General features: G+C 52.9%; 1 protein-coding gene and 2 long non-coding RNA genes across 4 annotated transcripts in view; 1 reads left to right on the forward strand and 2 right to left on the reverse strand.

Annotated features, from left to right (window-relative positions):
* Positions 1 to 5,704, reverse strand: part of ZFHX3 (zinc finger homeobox 3) — a 128,744-nt gene extending 123,040 nt beyond the window's left edge. The window contains 1 exon segment of the mRNA XM_050311187.1: positions 5,511 to 5,704. The gene's annotated coding sequence lies outside the window, so the exon portion shown is untranslated.
* Positions 5,705 to 6,837: 1,133 nt separating this feature from the next.
* Positions 6,838 to 11,115, forward strand: LOC126637753 (uncharacterized). 2 transcript variants are annotated; one of them, XR_007628421.1, is made up of 3 exons: positions 6,838 to 8,960; positions 9,894 to 10,158; positions 10,261 to 10,478. It is a non-coding gene; the product is annotated as an uncharacterized LOC126637753 (long non-coding RNA). The 2 variants fall into 2 exon arrangements; XR_007628422.1 differs by lacking the exon at positions 10,261 to 10,478 and adding an exon at positions 10,824 to 11,115 and having other exon boundaries at positions 6,838 to 10,158.
* A 9,655-nt stretch (positions 11,116 to 20,770) lies between these two features.
* The window catches only part of LOC126637756 (uncharacterized), a 261,851-nt gene continuing 261,360 nt past the window's right edge, over positions 20,771 to 21,261 (reverse strand). The window contains exon 4 of the long non-coding RNA XR_007628424.1: positions 20,771 to 20,928. This is a non-coding gene — a long non-coding RNA (uncharacterized LOC126637756). The remainder of the gene's footprint in view (positions 20,929 to 21,261) is intronic.

A 21,261-nucleotide genomic window follows, 5' to 3' on the forward strand; every position in this document is an offset into this window, starting at 1 on the left:
CGGCATTTCTGTACGTGCACTGAATTCCACAGCGAGCACCAGAGTGTTTGCACAAGCCAGCCAGTGGTAGCGTGGCAAAAATAAGGTTAAACCCCTGCGACCGAACTAGGCCAACCAGCCATTTTGGAGCCAGGCCACCACCAGCCAGGGAATCGCAACTGGCGATTTAAAGTACGAAGTAAACACAAGGTGGGACACAGGATGCTCTGCTGCCTGGACCTGAAAACTTGGGAGCAGCTCTCAGAGCATGCCTGCTCACATCCTCCCCAAACAGGGACTGGTGCTCCAGCGGGTATGCTTGGGCCATGAAAATATACACTTACTGAGACCTAATGTGTTAGAGGCCCCACAGGCTGCACTTTCCCAGATACCAGGGTGGGGTGAGGACAGGAGAAAACCTTTTACCAGAGCTGCCATGCACATCATCTGCTCCAGCATCCCCCTCAAGCAGAGGAACCCACATGGCTCAGCCCTCACCAGGTTTAATACCTGAAAGCCTGGTTACCATAGGGCCATCACCCTCCTGCTCCACAGCAACGTGCACCACACAATTCACAGCACTGCAAAATGTTTGTTTTCCAGAGGGAAAATAGAAAAATACTGCTGCTCCCCTTGGCCTTTTCTTAGTGAGAGGCATGTTTGGCACTTGTGACATAATGAAATTACAATCAACAGCCAAGTGTCTTTCTCCCAGCAGCAAACTCAAGGGCAAAGCCGGGTGGCCACAGCCTGCCAGCAGCACCCGCCATCATCCTGCAGTCCCTCCACCTCAGCAGCGCCTGGGATGTGCTGGGAGCGACGGCTAGCTGCGGCCTGTACAGAGCTCCCTTCCTGACATCCCCATCTGAAAAGTAATTTCAGGTGGGAATGAACCTGGACTGTGCTCACGGCCAGTTCTGAGACACACCGTGCACACCTGGTGCGCGTACCTCCGCGCACAGCCAGAGCTGCTGGGACGATGAGCATCCACCTCCCGCACTGACAGATGGACACGTCTGTCCGGTGCAGCTGATGAGGAAGGGCTGGGAAATGCTGGCTCCTTGCTGGCGCAATGGGACCTGAGCAAGACCTGCAACATCTCCAAGGGAAAGGAGGAATGCCAAGGCAGGCAGCTGGGACAGCCAGGGCTGTTGGGATCCCCGACCCAGCGGCAGGACGGCTGCTGGCAGCGAGGGAAGCCCGACTCATCCACCCTTTTGTTGATTTTTTTTTCTTTTTTTTTAAACTAGCTGGAATTTATCTATTTCTCCAATCCCTGCCTACACACAAACCCAACCTCGGGAGCAAACAAAAATGCCTGAATCGCAGATCAGAGACAAAGCAGGAGGCGGGCGGGCGGGCGGCCTGCTCCCGCTGCCCTCACCTCACCCCTCGGCGCGAGGCGGTTATATTTAGGTACCGCCACGGTCTGCGGTGCCGCGGCCCCCTCGGGCACGGCGCAGAATGCAGATTTTCCAGACAACAGACCACAACAGCTCCGTCAAAACCATTAGAGGCTGCGGCGCCCAGGCCTGCGCACAGATGTTTTGATTCCCACTCTCCTGCCACGACAGCCCTCGACAGCCCCATCACCGCCGCCATGCGCTGGACACCCGGCCCGAATTTCAGCTGGTGAGGAAGGAGGGAGGAGGGAAGGGGAGCCCCACTCGCCAGGGAGGAGCTCTTCTCTCCAGTCCTCTCCTGCACTGCCACAGGGATAGTGGAGCCAGCCCCCCTGGGGCTCCCAGAGGGCATGGAGGACGACCCACCATGAGTAATCAGGAGCAGTGCAAGGGGGACAGCCCCCACAGGCACCTGCTGCAGCCCTGGGGGCCTCTCCCAGACCAAAGCCCCTGTGGTCGTTGGTTGCAAGATCCCGTGAGCGGCACAGGGATCCGGCATGTGGCCAGGTCAGGGGGACCTGGCAGGACCCAGCTTTGTTCACAGCACACCTCTCCCGCTGGCCGGCCGTGCCCACTGCCACGCGGCCCCTGGAGCCGCACAAAGGGCAAACCTTGGCTGTGCTCTGGTGAAGGGACACAAGAGCCATGAAACGCTCGGCCTCTCTCCAGCCCATCCGTCCCAAACCGACCTTCTCTGCAGTGCAAACACACCTCCAGCCCTGGCACCGCGGCAAGGCCAGCACGCACCGCCGGCAGCACCCACAGAAGATGGTTGCCGAAAACTCTCCCACCACATACGAGCAACTGACACCAGCATGGAAACAAGAGATCAAGCCCCCACAGAACAGAACATAGCGTGTGAATAAAGTCGATTTAAAAGCCCACTAATCATATTTCTACTTCTCCGTGCAACATCTTTTTTTTTGATTATTATTGCTATTACTGTTATTTTGGAAAGCAGAAGGAGGTGTTAACAGGGACGCTGATACAGCCAGCCATGTGTCCATCACTTTAGGATTCAGCGATCCCTACTGAAGCTGTTCAATTGCTGGCCAGGCCCAAAGGAAATGTGCTGCCCCAGGCTGCTCCCAGCCTCCAGCATGACACTGACAGCAACTGGGGCAGGGGGGGTCAAAGCAGAGACATAAAAGAGGGACACAAGCCTTCGCTTTTGTCAGAGCGGCCAGCACCGGGCTCTGGTGTGACAGTGGCCACGACAAGGCCAGGCGACGGTGCTGGGCACGCAGAGCCGCCCGCGCTGCCTCGGCCCACCAAGCAGAACCTTGGCTCGGTCCTGTGGGAACAAAAGGCAGCATCAGGGCGGGAGGAAGGGTCCAGGGGCTCTGCAGTTGAGGGCCAGCACTGCTGCAGCCGGCACTGCCGTGCGGGAGAGGAGCTGAAGCCAACTTCCTGCTGCCCTCTGCTCCCAAAATAACCGCGTTAAAAAGAAAAGAGTGGGGGGAAAAAATACAAATACAGCAAAGCAACTTCTCTGGCCAGACACGGAGCTTCTCTCCCCTCTAATGTGCCTTTTCTTTGCTTTTGTTCCAGTCAAGGCTGCCTGCGGAGGGGGACCGGGCGGGAGGCAGCTCGGGCAGCCGTGCAGGGAAAAAGCCTTCAGCAGCCGGCAGAGCAGGAGCCCGGAGAGCCCTGGGCCTGGCCGCAGGGCCGCTGCTGCACAGCGGCGGGGAGCCCAGCATGATCCTGCTGCCAGGGGCCTGGGACACCCCGCTCGGCAGCCGCCCCCCTCCCGGCTGCTCCCCGGCCTCCACCGCTGCAGCAGCCGAAAAGCCACACTCTGTCTTCGCTCAGCGCCGGACCAGACAGTGCTCCCTAATGAGGGAGCATTACAATCAGCTTGTAATGCTGAATTTTTAATGCTGCCGAGGGCTCTGTTACATAATAAAGGGGGAAACGGGAGCAGAGGGCAGCCGGCGGGGCTGCCCGCTCCCCCCGGCCACGCAGGTGGCGGCCCCGGCCCACCGGCCGCCCCTCGCGCCCCCTGACCCGCTGCTTACCGCCAGCGCCGCGGGACGGGGCGCGCACGACGCCCATCGGAGCTCCTGCCCTGCCGGGAGGGTTGCACAAACTTTCCTCAAGTGCGTGGAGGGGTGATGCCAAAACGCTGGCTCCGTGCTCCGCCGCGGCTCGGCCGGGAAATGATTTAAAAGCAAAGTTCACGAGCATGTTAACGGCATGCTCTCGTATGTCCCCGCACACACGGGCTGCGCTGCGCCGCTCGGTAATACCCTAAGACTGTAAATCTATAACCACTGCAATGATTTAGTGATTAAAAACATGATAACATATTGTGTAACTGCAAACCACAGAATCCCTGCCAACTCTCCTCCGAGATACAGGAACAAAAATACAGAAAATGTGTTGCTCGCAGCGGTCTTCCTAAACTCGATGGAAAGATTTTAATAATAATAATAATAATGCAAAAAAACCCAACAAGCCAGACATCAGAAAAAAGCTGGATAGAACGCAAGGCTGAAAAAAAAATTTAAAAGACAGAATTTTAAATACGAATCTTGCTCTAACAAATTACAATCTAAACATGCCTCGCTTTTTTCTCTTTTTAAGTTTGTCGTAACTGGAATAACTGGTCTTGTGTGATGTCTTGCATATTCAAAGTGCTTTGTAATAGGATACGGAGACCAAACCTTATTTGCCTAAACTCAATGGGTTTTATTTTTTCCCCTGCCCCCCCCCCCCCATTTCTTTTCCTTTTATTTTCTCTCCTCCCCCCACTTCTCCCCTAACGGGGGTGTGGAGGGGGGGGAGGCAAAAGGAAGCAAGGGCTTTAGGCTGTAAGGAAAATACCTGAAAGAGGAAGCTGCAATCCGTAATACGGTAAGGAAAGCCAAATATACATATATTTTTAAAGGCAGCTATAGGAGCTTTGGCCTCTAAGCAGCCAACTTGACCCCATTCTCTCTATTCTCTTATTTCCCCCGTTGCAGGATTCCTGCACCTTCAGTCGGATTCGAACTCAATGTGACCCTAAGGAGGGAGTCACCGAGCCACCAGAAAATTACTCCATATTAAATAGGAGCGAGAAAAAGAGAAAGACAGCAGGCACGGAGGGAACTCTGCGTTACAAGGTCCAGGACACACCGAGAGCAGCCCTGAGCACAGCGAGAGGGAGAAACAGACCTTGCTCGGAATCAATTTTTTTTTTTCTGTTTGGATGTTTTTTTAAAAAAGGTGGGGAGAGTTTAACAATTAAAAAAAAAAAACCCAAACAACCAAAGACACAAACAAACACAACCCAAATTATAAATAATTCACAGTACGAATCCCCCGTGTGCGTGGTACCCCCGCACGCCGTGCACAGCCAGGGCACACACACACGCTCCCCGCGGAGGGTGCGTGTGGGAGCGGGAGCCCGGGCGCGGCGGGTCCCAGTGACCGGCGGGGACCGACAGGGACCCGCGTTTCACGTAACTGCGATAAGCGCCGGGCGATGCAGCCCCGAGTCATTAACCCCGGCCCCGAGCGGGCTCGGCCTGCGGTGCCGCCCGCCCCCGCCGCGCTCCCGCGCCGAGCTGCCCGCGGGGAACAAGAACCGCCGTTACTGTGCGTGGCCAGGCCGTGCGGGCCGCGGGGTGCGGGGCTCTGCGGGGCCGGGCCCGCCGCCGCCGGGGCAGTTTTCGGCACTTTCTTCGCCCCTTTGTTTTCCAGCGCGTCCCCGGCGCGGAGCGGCAGCGGGGACCGAGGGCCGCCCGAGCGACCGCGGCCCGGCGGGGTCCCGGGGGCGCGGGCTCCGCGCGGGGCCGGGGCCGGGCCCCCGCCGCCCCCGCCGCCGGCCCCGCCGCGCACAAAGCGGCCGGGCGGGCGCCGCGCCCGCTCCTCTCCGCGCCCGCTGCGCGCCCCGCGGCCATGGCCGGCGGGCGGGGCGGGGGTCCGCGGGCGCTCAGCGGCCCCCGCGGCGCCGGCACCTGCGCGTCCCCGGCGGCGGCGGCAGGGCTCCGGGACGGCGAGCGGCACAAAGTTTGCTGGGGGATCCGGGGCGGTGGGTGGGAGCGGGCGGGAGGGGGCCGGACCAGCCCCATGCAAAGCAGCCCGGGCGCCCCGAGCAGGAGGAGCCCGAGCGGGGGACAGGGCAGAAAAGTTGCCACTTACGCGGTCGCTGCTCCGGCGGCGGCGGCGCTTTTAATCCCGGGCGGCGGCGCGGGGGCTACAGATCCCATGCAGGCTGCGGCGGCTGCGGCGGCAGGAGCGCGGAGCTCCGCGGAGGGGCCCGGGGCAGCAGCAGCGGGAGCCGGGGGCAGCAGCCGGAGCCGAGCGAGAGCCGCCGCCGCCGCCGCCGCTGCCCAGCAGCAGCATCGTTGTCGGGGAGTTTGCAGCCCCCCGGAGAGAGGGGGCCGCGGGCGGCGGCAGCAGCAGCGGCGGCGGCGGCGGCGGGTCGGGGCGGAGCGGCGGGCGCGGAGCGGAGCGGGCGGCGGGCGCGGAGCGGAGCGGGCGGCGGGGCTGGCGGTCGCCGGAGCAGGAAGCGCCCGGACTCAGATCTGATGATTGGGAAGAAAAAAAACTCTTTGGATCTTTATTCTGCTAATTAGTTTCCTGCAAAAAATGGCTGATTAGTGCAGTGCGCATGTGCCTCATTACCCAGGCACGACGGGAAGGGCTAATTAGCCACCTTCTGGATCAATAAGATTCAGCCCAGGCGGCGGGGGAGGGAGCGAGCGCGCAGGAGCGGGCGGGGGGAGCGCGGCGGCGGCGGCGGCGCCGCACCGAAACTTGGGGCAAGCGGCCGGCCCCCAGCCCGCGGCGGGGGGGCCCGGCCCGGCCCCGCTCCGCGCCCTGCCCGCGCAGCGCCGTGCCGGGCAGGGCAGGGGGCGCGGGGCCGGCCGGCGGCTCCGCACCGCTCCGCAGCGGCGGGACCTCCGCGGGGCCACCTGCCCCCGTACCCCGGGTGGGGCCCGCGCCGCCCCGACCAGGGCCGGCCCGGGCTGGGACGGGACGACCCCCGCCGCCGCCGAAGTTTCCCCGGGGAGCAACCGGGAAAGTTGCGGCCGGCACTGAGCGCAACTTTGCGCGCCGGCCCCGCAGCCGCCGCCCGCAGCATCCCCGCGGCGCGGCCCGGCCCCGTTCAAACTTGGCGGCCGCCGCTCCGAGCGGGCCGGCGGATCAATGCGGCCGCGGCCAGCCGCGCTGGGAGCCGGGCTACAGGTTTCACCAGCCATCGCTGGCAACAGCTTTGTCATTTTCTAAAAATAAGAAGCTAAAAGTTATTGTAGAAGAAGGGGCTTTTTTTGTCCCCCGCACAATGTGCCTTTTGTGAGTTTAATGCCATTCTGGGGCTCTCTATAGCCCCGGACAATGGGGAACTCCAGGAGGCGGCTGTGCCTCTGCCTTTTTTCTTTCTTGCTTTCTCTTTTCTCCCCCCACCCCCTCCTCTTTTTTCCCCTTTTTTCTTTTTTTTTCCCTTTTTTTCTCCCCCTTTTTTTTTTTTTTTTTTTTTAAGGAAAGGATGCAACATTCCTCCAGTCCCACCAGAACCTCTGCTTTGATTAAATAAATATTTCTCTAGCCTTACGGTAATGCTTTTCACTTTCTGTTCGGGTCCATCTGCGATTATTATTTAAAATTTTTATTTCCAGCAGCTTTTCCCTCCCCATTCCAGCCCTAGCGAAAAATGTAGATGATTGCTGGGAACGTGGGATTTGAATTTTAGGAGGAGGTGAACCAGTAACAAGCCTCTATCCAGGCTTCAGGAATATGTTTTTTTTTTCTCCTTCTGTAAGAGGCTATTTTATTACTAGCAGAAACGCAGCTGAATTAAATCATCTGTCTTGAAAATCTAAAGAAGCTTTTTCTTTTTTTTTTCTTTTTCTTTTTTTTTTTAATTTTTTTTTCTTTATTTTCATAACACAAATAATTAACTTCCCAGTTTGTTTCATAGCTCTGAACAAGGAATGCAGTTGCGGTCAGTTTTTCCATTTTGGAGAACCTTAATGTAGATGTATTTTATACTGCAAGGTAATAAACTGCATGTTTGTTAGTAAGTATTTTAATGAAATGTCTTGAGCTATCCCTATTTCTTAATGTGGGGGTTGTCATTTGGAATCCCTTTAAGTGGCATGGGGGTGAAGAAAGAGGATGGGTGATTAGGAATTTGGCTGTACTGTTGATGCATTGAGGAAAGTGTCTTGCTTTTGAGAGACAGTCACAGGTTTTTAAGACTTAGGGTTTGATAGGTGACACAGTTCTGTGGATGTTGTACCTGCAGCCCTGGTGTGCCCGGTGATCCCGGTGTGCTGTGTGTGAGTCCTGGTGGTTGGATTGACTCCAATAGGAGACCAGTTTGCCTTTAAAAGCTACCCTTAAAAATCTGTCAGTCCCTGCTCAATATATGTCTGGCTTTATGGAAGAATAATTGTTAATGTACTTGCCCTTAAAAAAACCAAAAAAAAACAAACAAAAAAAACCCTAAACCCAAACCCTAACAAAAACAATACCAAGCAAAAAAAAAAAAAAAAAAAGAAAAGAAAAAAAAAAAAGAAAACCAAAAACCAACCAACCCCCAAACCACGGAGCCCTGGGGGAAGCGGAATTTTTCAGGGCTGCTCACAGTGCGCTGTCTGGGAAGGTGCGTGTAATTTGTAACTGTTTGCTGAACATGAACCAAACGTGGGTTGAGGATGAAGTTGAGGCGAGAATAAAGTAACCCTTGTCTTTAGCACTTGGGATAACTTAGAAGTGCCTCTTTTCTCCAGAAAACAGCGTGGATCCAGTGGCCCGGGCTGCGAGTGGGTGCTGCCTGCGGCCAAATTTTTTGCAGAGCAAAGCAAAAGGAAACGTGTGGGGAAGTTGGGGAGCAAAGGAGCAACTGTGGATGCTCCAGAAATAGGCACCTCCGCAGGGACGTGTGCGGGCGCGGGCTGGAGCCATGGATGTTGTCTCTGTGCTTGCATCGTGAATTCTGGCTGTGTGCTGCTGTCCTCTAATTTCCCATGACAACATATGGATCCCATAAAGGCAAACATGCCGGAGTGCATCTGTCTGGGTAGTTAACACAAACCAAACATCCCCCTGCTCGGCGATCCCGCTGCTCCTCTGGCCGCGCCGCGCGGAGCCCTCCTGCGACAGCCCCTCGCTGCTCCGGCATTCCCCGTCACGCTCCCGGGGTGAGCCCGACTGCCCCGGGAGGGAGGAGGGCAGCAGGCGCCAGCTCAGGGGAGCGGAGGGGTTAAGCGGGGAGAGGGGCGCGCGCCCTGCGGCCCCCCACCCTCCTGGGAGCTGGTCCAGCCTGAGCAGGCTCTGCCCTGGGGTCAAGTCCTAGGACATCTTCCCTCCACTCCTGGCAAGGCAAGAGCTGAAACTGGGAAGGGAAACAGCCAGATGAGCGGATGGCAGAGATTCGCCCCTCTTCCTGGATGCAGCCGTCCGGGGGCTGGGGAATAGGAGAGTTCCCAGTTTTCCAAGGTGCAAAAAGAGGTGGTGAGGGGAGGCTGTGTGTGAAAAGAAGGGAAGGAGCAAGTGACGGCCGCAGGACCAGCGGATAAACCACCACGCAAACACCGAAATGCAGCCAAGGAATTAAGGGATAATTCGTACAGAAATTGTTAGGTATGATTACATGTATGTGCATGCGTGTCTCCTCTAGAAAATTTGCTTTCCATAAGATTTCTTTGTTCTAGGCAAAAAGACAATCTGGTTGCTAAAATATAAGAAGGGGCTTCCCTTGCTTTAATTAGAAATCTTGATACAGCCTCATCTGCAATTGTGCGGGTGCCTCTCGTTTCTATACGTGTATCTCTGCACACGCATAGATGGGATTTTGGGTTCAAATAGCTTTTAATGTGCTTAGCAGAAAGAAGCTCTCAGTATTAGATCTGCAGGGAAAGTAAGACTGATTTTTCCCATAGGAAACTTGTTAAAGACACAGTTGAATTATTAGATCAACCCGTTTTTTTGTCTCACGGTACATCTGATGTATTTGTGCATAGAATCGTATAGTTTCATTTCTGTTATTTTGAACAGATGGAACGAATAGCGGCGCTTTAAAGTTATTGTTTGTAAAAATGTACACAAATTAAGAGGAACAACTTTGAAGCAAAATGTTCCTCCGAGGCAGCGCGTATGGCTTTCTGGACAGGACTCTCGGCAAAGATGGTTGTTATCTCTCACATGTAAAACAGGGGTGGGCAGCTCCAGTTTCCTGGGTTCTCCCCTGGAGACACGACCTGGCTGCCAGGGGCTCGGGAGCAGCTCCCTGAGGCTGGGATGGGTCAGATTTGCGTGGGGCTGTGGTGACAGCACTTGGGTGAATTTTTAGGGAGCCACAAGCATATTCCGTTGCTCGCCGCCTGACATGGGGGGACCGGGCCAAGGCTCTGCGATGCCAGAGGCCGATGGTGCACAAGGGGCTGATGTATGGGCATAGCCTGGAATATTTTTTTTTTTTACTATCTTTTTAAATTCAAGCTTTAAAAATTATTGGTGGGAGAGGGGAGATCTAGCTTAGAAAAAAAATCTCCATAATATCATCCACTTCCACAGCTCTGTGCTTCTTGGAAATGTGTCTGAAGAATCAGAACAAAGCATGGAAGGCCAGAGTCCTTGAAGGAGCTCCAAATGATAAAGTCTGCCATTCATTTTAAACACAGCGTGCATTGTGGAAACACAGGTCAATTTGAAGGCATTTGTCAGATTTCCAGTTCCCTCTGCTCCTTTGCAATGGAAATTTGCAATCAAATCCCTGTGCTGGAGTTGGGATGTCTGCCTTGATCAGTTTGTATGACTTTATGCCCAAAGCACTGGCCAGGTAAGCTATCTTTTCCTTTGGAAAGTTTGTTTGTGTGGAGTTGAGCGGGAGAAGGGGGAAAGGCTGAGGGGAATCGAGCTGGAGCAGATGCGTTTATTCCAGGTTTGGAAAAGGGGAAAGGGCAGGCGATCGGCAGTGACGGATTGCACGGGGCTGGCTGAGCTGCAGGAGTGAGCTGATACCATTTAGAGACGCCCAGCAAGAGGCATGGAAAGGGATATTCCAACAGCAGCGTGGTCATTGTTGGGATGCAGAAATGCAGCAGGGCTGAAGAGCCACATTGCTGAGCGATTCTGGCCAGACAGCAGGAATTTCTTCTGGAGGCATGTTCTCCTTGGTTAAATGGTGGGGCTGCCACCCTTATTGCTGAGACAAGTGGGGATGCTGGAGGGGGGAGTGCATTTCTCTAGAAGAAATGCTGTAGGATTTGGGGAGGTTTGGGCTGGAGGGGATGTTCAAAGGAATTTTGTTCTTTTGTCTTCAATTTATTTCTGGGGGTTTACCCGATTATTAAAAGACATCATGCTCTAGGCAGTGGGATTGACGGGACCTCTGTGGGCTATTCCAGCTGTCCCCAAACCTCTGGCGAGGCTGCTGCAGCCAGGCTGAGTAAACACTCCTTAGTCAGCCAGCAGGCTTATAATGTGCATTTGCTTGTTTTGCAGGCCATAACACAAGAGGAGTGGATGTGTTTGCCATGGAAATAAACACTTGGAATACATCTATATGTTTCTTGGCTTTTTGAGAGAAATGAAGAAAAAAGTCTTGGCATTTAATTAGGAGTCACTAACCTGATAAATATTGAACATCATTTCTTTGTGAGCTGCTCCCTGTGCTCGGAGTACTCCATGGATGTATTCCACAATTGCACTTGTTTAATGCCTGTATCACCTCATGCCTATTGTATTTATGTTGTCATCAATGTCAGATTTTAATTAAACAATTAAATCACTGTCACAGTAATTTCCCTAGAAAACTATTTTAAATGAAAAATCCCACAATAAATGTTTGGGAACCATCTTAAAGGGAAAAAAAGAGGGGAAATAAGTTACAAAATAAAATTACAGTTCCCACAGAATTAGAAAGAAAAAAAAATGTTTTCAGCACTGAGAGGAATTCTGGATTACATTCTGATTCCACAGCACTCAAAGTGTGTCAGGAGGGAGACTAAGACAACCTGGCTTGTTTGGGGGCCAGTCTGGGTCTGTCAGCAGAGCCGATGCTGCAGGGACCCCAGTCCAGGGCTGGCACATCCTGTGCTAACCCCCCACTGTGGGCCAGGAGCAGTGACAGCACAGCAAACCTCTCATCTCAGCACAAACCAGGTACCAAGCGCTCCTTGGAAAATAGTCCATCCACCTTCTTCCCCTCCAAATTATTTCAGAATTAAGCTGGAGATTTGCAGGAAAGCCTGCATCAAATTATTCACTAAGTTAAGCACCAGCACCAGCTGTACTTACTATATATTAACTACATTCTCCAACCCTGAGTTGTAACCAGTGAGCAATCAGATCAGACATGGCATCTTTGCTGCAGTTAATCAAACAGTTCATCGTTATCTCTTTGTAAATATCTGCTCTTATTCCTCTAAATCTGTACTTCTTCGCACAGAAAAATCACAAACATGAGATGCAAAATTCATCAGACAAGATATCTGCAGGAATCACGCTCTCAGCCACACGCCACGATATTACCTGTATTTAACATAAGCACATCTGACATTTGTGGCGACGCGAGCTGTGCTTATTGAAACTGGGGGCCCGGCTGTGATTGCAGCGCGACGCACCCCACGGCTGCTCCCGGCCCTGCCGGCCAGCGCCGCAGCCACTTCGATTTGTGCCCTGCGAGGGCTGTGCTGGGGGCTGTGGCAGGAGCTAGGGAGGCTCCACTGTCCCCCTGCCCACAGCAGCACCCAGCTGGGGCTGAGGGGTCGCCCCCACCCCAGCCCCCAGCCCAGCAGGAATCCTGGGTGCTGTTTCTTTTAGGTCCGTGCTGCATTTTTTATTGGAATGCAGCTTTGCAGATTGGGTTATGGCTGGGCTGCGTGTGGTTTCTATCAGCCCTGAAGTGTTTTACAGCTGGAGATGATTTGGGGGGGTAGGGGCACATCCAGCCTGTCCACAGCCAGGTCTGATGTTTGTCTGCTGCTAATTTTTTTCTATGTGCTTCCATCAAAAGGTGAGGTTAGCGCTGGGGGGGCAATGATGACGACGAGGACACCATCAGGCCCATCCCTCCCCCCTCCTCATTTCAGTTCGGTTCTCCCAAAAGCAGTTTGCCAGTAGATCCCCTTTCCTCCTGCGGCCACGACAAGCGGAAGGTACCTGGTGCAGCTGTGCCCGAGCTGGGCAGCCTGAGGCCTGGGCACAGGCTGGCTGTAGGCAGCACCCTGGCAGGGACCCTCCGCCCCAGCCAGCACCACTTGTGAGTCCGGGGCACAAAATCTATAACCTAAATTCAGCCAGTGAACCCCAAAGCACACGATTCCATCAGGCCAGAGCCACGGCAGAGCCTCCACAGTCCCCTTGACCAGCGCAGACCCTCACCTGGACCTGTCCAGGGCCACCTGCACTGAGCACAGAGGCTTTGCCACCAGAAGGGACTTGGCTGAGCGTATGCAGCCAGAAATACATATTTTTATACTCGGGAAAGGGGAAAATGGATGAGGTTGCACAGAACCCTCCTCCAGGCAGGAGAGGCTGTGCTGGAGGAAAGTATTGCTCATAATGACACTTAAGCCCAGACACTTGAATGCTAAAGGTTAAACTTACATTCTTCAAGAAAGGGCTCCTTGCCAGCTTGAACTGTGTTGTGTGTTCACTATTGCCTCCTCCTCCTCTTCATCCACTCTCAATCCACTTTTGGTATTTGTTGAAATAACTAAGGTTCTGGGGTGGGTTTTTTCCTCCCTTAATTTGTGTTCCTTGTGCCAGTTCTCAGCCCTGTGTCTGTCACAGGGTTAAAAAAAAAAAGCAGTCCAATGCCAGTATGAAAGTGAAGGGTTTTTTTCTTAGCTGCATACTACTTTAGCTTCAATTCATCAAAGACCAGCTTCAGCACATGTTCTGTCCTCCAGTGACACACAGTCCATAGAATGCCGTCCTCCACCTCCTGTCCTCAGCTGAATAACCAGAATGTACATTTTGACAATATGGCTAAAAATAGAACTGAAAAACAAATTGAAAGCCCGATATATATATATATACAGTAACAACAGGGTGGAGAGATAATTTTGGAGGCAATCCTCACCAGGGCTGGAGATGAAACTGGTGGCAATGTTTCCAAATGCTCAAGTCAGGGAAGGAGAAACAGGAAATGCCCACCCAGGAGCAGCACTTTATGATGAATTTCAGCATAATATGAAGAAACAGACATGCAGTTTGGATGCTGCATTTAGATCTTAATGATCAAAGAGCACCTTCTCCATATACTTTCATGCTTCTCCCCAGAGATATTTCCCATTAAAAAAGAATGGAAATAACATTACATTGTGCACGCCTTCTAAAGCAGCCCCTTTACACAGGCTCATGCAGGCTTTTCGTGGAAATCAGTCTTAGGTGAAAGCACAGAACATGGATCCCTACATCTCAGCAGCAGCAGATAGAGGAGACCCAGACAGGAAGGCTGGATCAAAGGCTTTGAGGAGGAGCATGGAAAAGAGCCAGAGTGAGCTTCAGAAGTCAAACGCAATTTTTATTTGGGTTCAGAGATGATAAAAGGCCAGTGATGTTCATTTTCCTACTTCCTGCAGCAAGGGACTTGGGGGGCTGCAGCGCTCCGCATCCCTTTCAACAGCAGCTTGCTGCAGTGTATTTCTTGGCACAGCCCTAATTGTATCTCCTGGTCCCAGTGGAAGTTCACACTTTTTAATATGTCTTATTGCTTCTGCAACTGCTGCCACCAGTCAGCAATCACAAACAGGAAGCTGTGAGTCAGCAGAGCCATAACCTGCGGGCTGACAGCGGCCAGAGGAGAGGGACGATCCTGGAAAACACCAAGAAGGGCTGAGCCGGCCAAGCCCTGCTGTGGGAATGGTGCCCGGCCTGGCCCGGGGATGTGTCTGGAGCCTCAGTTCCTAATTCAGCCCTTCAGCTTACACCAAAACCTGGTATAAAGGCCCAGGTGTCGCTCTGGGCCTGAGTGCCATCAGAGAGGTTTCCCAAAGCTGGTCCCCAAAGCTCAGGGCTGTCACAGCAGGGCAAGAGCAGACAGGGACACCACTACCAGCCCTGGGTTCAGTTGCTCATCCATGCTCCAAAAAGCAGGTTTTTACCCCAGTAGGGAGAGGCATGGCAGAGGTGACCCCTTGGCCAGGAGACGCCGGCAGCACCAAGAGCTTGGCTACACCACGGCTCACATAGCGCAGGGAGTGGATGATCTATTCCCAGCTTGGTTTTGTCTGTTTTCTAACTGTATTTAGCAGCGAGTTTACTCCAGACTGAGCCTGCGTGAGTAAGTGTGCATGTAAGGGTTGAGGATTGGCTGCGGCAGGCAGAGGGTTTGCTGAAAGGCTTGTTAAGGAAGCACTACTGACCATGCAATCCAATTACATAATGCTTCAAAAAATAACCGAGCTGGGAGTCGGGTCTGGGCAGCGCGTTTCAGCAGCAGAAAGAGGTATCAAATGTCCATCTTCCAACCCAAAGGCTGACAGTGTATTTGTGCCACAATCTGACACTGCACCTCGGCCGTAAACTGCTCTAAAGAGGAAACTTGCTTCCAGGGGAAATGTCTGCTGTTCCCTTTCAAGGCAGTGCTGCACCCTGCAGACCGACGTTATTTGAGTCCTTGTAAAATTACCACTAATCTCTGCACTCAGGATGCCTCGCGTTTTATGGGCACTCATATGACGGCAGCTTTGTTTTCTGGGGGGAAAGTGGAGTGCTGAGCAGGGAGAAGCAGGCACCTGGCCATCAGCAATGGCTCTCAGGGGGTTTTCCTCAGCTCCCTGCAGTTCCTCTTTGCTGCTCCAGACAGGACAGACATAGAGATGATGCATAGTATTATACAGGGCAATGTCTGAAAAAACTACCCTGTCCTGCCTGGGAAAGATCCAGATGCAGTCCCGTTCCTGGGCAGAGCTTGCACAGAGATGCACATGCCTTCTGTCGAGATGGATGCTGAGGGAGGGGACCGAAGGGCCAAGCTCCAGGGTGGCTCTATCCACACGTTGTTTGGGATGATTGGGGATTTAGAAACCTCATCTCCAAGCACCACTGGTAGGTTTTATAGGAGTTACTAATTTAACTGCTGGGCTGCTCCAACGGCGTCACAGAGAAGGCGCACTTCTGGTGAATGAGAGAACAACAAACTATGGATATTCTTGGCCTCTGCTGAGCTCCGTGTACCTGAGCTGTGGGGCTCAGCTGCTAGGGATGCTGCATGAGATCCTGTGCGGGCCACCAGCACCCGGCTCTGGTCTTGTCCCAGCCTGGGGAGTGGTGGGCTCCCTTGACCGGGGAGCACCCTCTGCTCCCCGGGGCTCCCCTGGGCACTGCCCACGCCGGGAGCCCCCCGGTGCCACGGACGAGCCCCGGCCCTGCGCCACCGCAGGACGAGGGGCACCGGCGCGGCGGCCGCGGGCGCGAAGGGGTTACGGGCGGCTCGTCCGGCCCGGCCCGCCCCGCCGCCTTCCCCGGCTGTTCCCGGCTGTTTACCTGGAACGCCCGGCCGGAGGCAGCGCTGACATCACCGCCGCGCCCCCTCCCTCCCTCGCTCCCTCCCGCCGGCCCAGCCTCGCCCGCCGCGGGGCCGCAGCTCCCGGGGCAGCTCCCGAACCTGTCCGCCCGGCCCGGGCCCGCCGAGCGGATGGTGGCCCCGTCACGGGGGTGGTGGCCTTGCCATGGCAATGGTGGCCCCACCATTGCCATGGTGGCCCCACACCGTGACGACTCTGCCCGTTTTCACCCTGTGCCCAGGCTGGGTGCAGCACACGCCTACGGTGCCCAGGCTCAGCCCCGCGGCTGTTCTGCCCTCCTCGCCCGGCAGCTCCTGCCCCTGCCATCCGCAGCTCGGCCCCCTCACCCACGGCCCTGGCACACACGGTGCCACGGCGCTGCCTGCCCACCCACCTGGCTCCCGCGTCGCAGCCCGATGCTCGGGGGCCACCGTGCTGCCCGCTCCTCACTGCCTGCACCCTCCTCCCCAGGGCTGCTCTTGGGCGCTGGCGGTGCCCAAGCCCGGCTGGTCACATCGGGCTCTCTGGCAGGCTCGGGTGGCCCGTGGCCCCGGGCACACGGTGGCCAGAGCCAGCGGTGCAGGTGCTCGCCCCTCCGGGGGTTGCTCACCCCAGCCGCCCGCGGCAGAGCTGCTCTGTGGACGCTTTCTTCGTGCATTTGGGCAGGGAGCCAAAGTATGCAGCTTAAAGGAAATGTTTAATAAAGACACAGGAGCCCCAAACTGTTTATTTTTCCTTGCAGAAAGGTGGAGAGACGATGTCCCTGGAAATGCTGCCGGGCCAGGCGCAGGCTGGGGGCCGGAGGCCGAGCTGGGGCTGACACAGCCTCTCACCTCTCCCTCCCCTGACAGCCCCGGCCGCGGGGTCATAAACCGTGGGGGGAAAAGGCAGCCTATTAGTAACTCTATTAAGTCTCCATTAGTTAGGTGTGAACTCATTACTCTAATATACCTGGAGGTGGGATCCCACTCGCAGGACATTAGCGCTGCAATAAGCACGTTTACCACCCCAGCCGGACGGAGCAAGGGAGAGGACGGAGCAAGGGAGAGGAGCCCCGCAACACCTGGAGCAGGCCTGTGTCCGCTGCAGCACCACCACAGAGAGCCCCTTCTAACCATGCTCACCCCGCGGGGACTGCACTCCTCCCACACAGAGTCCCTGTCCCCCATGGTGGTGGCCCCTGTGACCAGTCCTCCAAATCCCCCTCTAGACCCGTTCCTGCAGTAGCAACAACAGAGGAGTCACTGAAAAACACTCTCCTCATCTGCTCACCCAAGAGTGGCTGTGCCATGGGGAGCTGCTCTCCCACCCTGTAGAACCAGAGTCATTCAGTTTGGAAAAGCCCTCTAAGATCGAGTCCAGCTGTTCTTCCAGCACTGCTGAGGCCACCACTAACCCATGTCCCCAGATGCCACATTCACACGTCTGTTAAATCCTGCCAGGGCTGGTGACTCCACCACTGCCCTAGCCAGCCTGTGCCAGTGCCTGACCACCCATTCAATGAAAAAGTTTTTCCTAATCAATGAATTGTGAATATCCTGAGTATGAAGGGACCCACAAGGAATATCAAGTGCAACTCCTGGCCCTGCACAGGACACTCCCAAGAATCCCACCACGTGCCTGAGAGCTTTGTCCAACACTTCCTGAATGCCCAGTCTCAACCTCCCCTTTGCCTGACCCAGCCTTTTTGATGTGTTGGTGCTTTGTGACAGCAACTGCTCCGCTGTCTGCAGAGCTGAGCACGCTATGAGAGACTCACAGAGAACTAAATAATGAGCTTATAGGAAATCAATTAATTAATAATAGATAGGATGCAGGAGCAGGACTTAACTGGGTTTGCCGAGTTAGCACAATGAAAAATATGATTGTATGGAGAAACCTGTAGGTGTGGAAATTTTTTTCCACCTCTTCGATTAGCTTTAACATGCTTGCCCAAGCCCTCTCTGCCCTCTGCCAAAGCCCCTCACAGACAGATACCATTTGCCCTGCAGAACACAAAGACTCTGCACCGTTCCCTCTCCATCCTTATTCACACTTCGAGGCTGCACAAAAGCACAGTCCATGCAGAACTCTTCCCAAAACTAATTTTTAAGCCCATTTATTCCTAAATAGGGCTAAACTGTACACAATCCCTGAAAAAAGCTGTTCAAGAGCACACAAGTAGGATTTCAAAAATTATTTCAGGAGGAAGCATGATCTTATTTCTAAGATCCTTGGTCAAAAAGAATATAAAATTAACGGCATTAAGTGCCTAAAAATACTCTTGAGGATCTGGGAGTTGGAACAGGGGCCTGGATTCTGTTCCTAGCTCTGCCATAGACTCACTGTCTGTGCCGAAGGACCAGCCCAAGAGGGACATGGGGTGCACTGTGAGATCGGATGTTGGTGTAATTCCTCCTGGTGTGTTTCCAGAACACCATGAAACCATGTCCTTTCACAGTGCCCCACTGATCACCGGCACCTGCCCTTCTCTTCCTTCCCTATTTCTCTGGAATTAACTCTCACAATTCAAAACATCAGCAGGTCCAAACAATTATGATTAAAAAAGAAATTAACTGCTAGAAAAGTACTTTCTCCCTTCCAGCAAATGCAACATCTCCTTGTGCTGTCCTCCTGGTCAGTGGCAACTTATCTACTGTAAGGATGGTAAAGTCCAGTATCCTGCAAAATTCAGTATTAAATGTGTTTATGTCACTGAACATGAGAGATAGGCATCCTTAAAATGCAACACTTGCTTTTAACCCTGGAAAATACTGAAATTTTCACCTTTTGATATGCAATATTAAATTTAGGGAAATGATTTTGTCATGTAAAAGTGATTTTATGGGTTTTTCTCACTCTGTTTTTACTGTTACCCTGTTAACTAAGGTACCTGTTTCTACATGAAATCTCATACAAAACCAGGAAAAAATAACTGTGTGAGTGTCTAAAATGTGAACGTCTTTTGCTAGTGGCAGGATGCCCAATGACAAAACAAGGGTCCATCAGCAAAGCCTGAGTTGAACTCACTGGTGGCATCTCTCATTACAAAAAAAAAAGGGACATCCCAATGCTCTTTTGACAAGATCTCAAATCCCTGTAATTCCCTGTGCATCTCAGCTATGAAACCACTTTTGGTATAGTAATTTAAACTGCTAACAGAAGATTCAAAATAGTACACTTCAGTGACAAATGGGAAAGTTTATGCCCCATAGTGGCTTTCGCACCAGCATGGGGCACTGAGATGGGACAGAATCCTGCAGAATGTGTTCTGTATGGATCCCAGACCCTGCCAGGCTTTGCCATCAGTAAAAGTATTCCAAGAGAAATGAAAACCCAGGCAGGGAAAACCTCCGCTCACCCCACAAAAGGGAGAGAAAGAGACCGGTGTTTCTATGGGTGACTCCATCTGATAAAATCAAGTATTTAAATGACTTCTGTTTACACAGGATTTTGAGAAATAATGCTAATTTGCGGAATTGGCATCTGGGGTACGAGTATAGGTACCCTGGGAGAGCACTTATGGAGCCTTTGTGAAGCTAAGTAATAAACGCTTTGTCTTCACCACACTATTTATGGGTTGCTTGGGGGCATCCTGCTCTCCTCCTGCCCCTACCTGGGCATAAAATTATTGCCCAACTAGGTTTTAATCAGAGCAACAGTAAATCTGAATGACCACACATGCACAGCCATTCCTGCTCCCCGATCTCCAGCATTAATTATGAAGTGGGAGTGTTTACACAGTACATACCACTTTCCTGACTTCTTTCTTGTTTATGTCTAAACCTTTATGGACATAAAACTTTGGAATTTGCTTTTGGAATAAAATTGCAATTGAAGTGGCAATAACTGTGTCAGAAAACAACTCTGCTCTTGCTCCCCCAGTTCCGCGGTCACGGCAGGTTTGCACTGGAACCTCTCCCATTGGAGCGTGTTGGTTCAGGTCATCTCCTTGCTGTCCTGGCTGGATGGCTCCTTAGAAACTCCAGCTTGATGTGGCTCAGAGCAAACAGTCCGGCTTTCCCTCCTGAGTCCTTTCCTTTGCTCTCCCCATGTCTGGGCCCACCACACGCATCCCCACGCTCCCGGTCAGGGTTTTGTGGTGCTCTTCCCATGCCAGGCTGGGGGTCAGGTCCTCACTCCTTCCCTCCCAGTGTACTGACCTGGCAGCCTCTTTGCTCCTCCAGGTACAAACCTGGCCTGTGCCCTCAGACACCCCCTCACTCAGATTTCCACTGAAAGGGAAACTTTTCTTCCACAATAAGTTATTACAAACCCAAGGGACATCCATTGAATGCCATGCACATGCAAGGATACCAATAGTAAAGTTACTCATGCTCCACAAGCACTAAATTATTCCTTGTCACATTGGCCTGGCTGCTCGTTTCGTTAGGCTGTCACACAGTAAATTAATATGTTGGCTGTTTGGGGCTGAGAACTCTTTTTTCTATTTGTTCAGTAAAACAGATACTGTACACCCTGGGCACCATATAAAAATAATAAATTACCATAGCACACAGGCAAGGTATTACTCGTGTCTCTCTTTGTCTTTACTTTATCCCCTCCATCCTCTGCCTTTCCCCTGATCAATTCATCTTCCATTTGCTTTCTATTTCTGTCTGTAGGTTTCACTCTAATACGTATTGCTCCGATATTCCAACCATGCCACCTGCTCCAGAAGTACAAGTACAGAGGTTTTACTGACACGGAGAAGAGGGAATCAGCAAAAGCTCAAGGGGAGAAGAAGAAATAATGTATATACTGCAAATTGTAAGAATATCAGGAAAAAGGAATTGAGCCTCTACCTGGTGCTGTCTCTTACGCTTAGATGTCTCCTGATTCTGGCCGGACTCTTTCTTTACTCTTCACATCCAACACAGAAACGTGGAGACTTGGTAGCCAGAGGAATCAAATGGCCTTCTCTGTGTAGGTAGGTTGGGAAGTGTCTGACCCAATCTCCCTGGCAGGTTAAAATGCCTTTTAATTCTGGTGGGCTGTGTCGGGATGGGAATGAATAAACTCTCTCTTCATTTCAGAGTCCAGCTCATGGAAGCTGCACAGGCTGGATATTAAGTCTGTCCAAATTCCTTTCCTCCTGGGCAAAGTTATCCTACCTACAAAAAGAATTAAAAATACGTCTGTGTTTGGCCCTTTACAACTTTGGTTCTTGCCCCTTGTTTGTACTTTCCAGGGTATGGTTCTGACCCGGATTTTAGGACACAGCCCCCCAAGAGCATCCTCGCAGTCATGGGGAGTAATCACTTATGGCAATACTTAGTGCATCATGTTTCCAAAGCATCATGTCATCTTAACTAATAAAAAATCAACAGAATTTACTGTTTGTTCTTTAAAAAAAATAAATAAGCAAAGAAGCAAAATTTAAATATTTATTGAAAAGCTAAATATTGTAGCCTTGTGCAGTTATTGGCAGGAGATGCTGTGCAAAT

This window comes from Myiozetetes cayanensis, unplaced genomic scaffold, assembly GCF_022539395.1.
Source record: "Myiozetetes cayanensis isolate MyiCay16 unplaced genomic scaffold, myiCay2020 scf16, whole genome shotgun sequence".
NCBI lineage: Eukaryota > Metazoa > Chordata > Aves > Passeriformes > Tyrannidae > Myiozetetes > Myiozetetes cayanensis.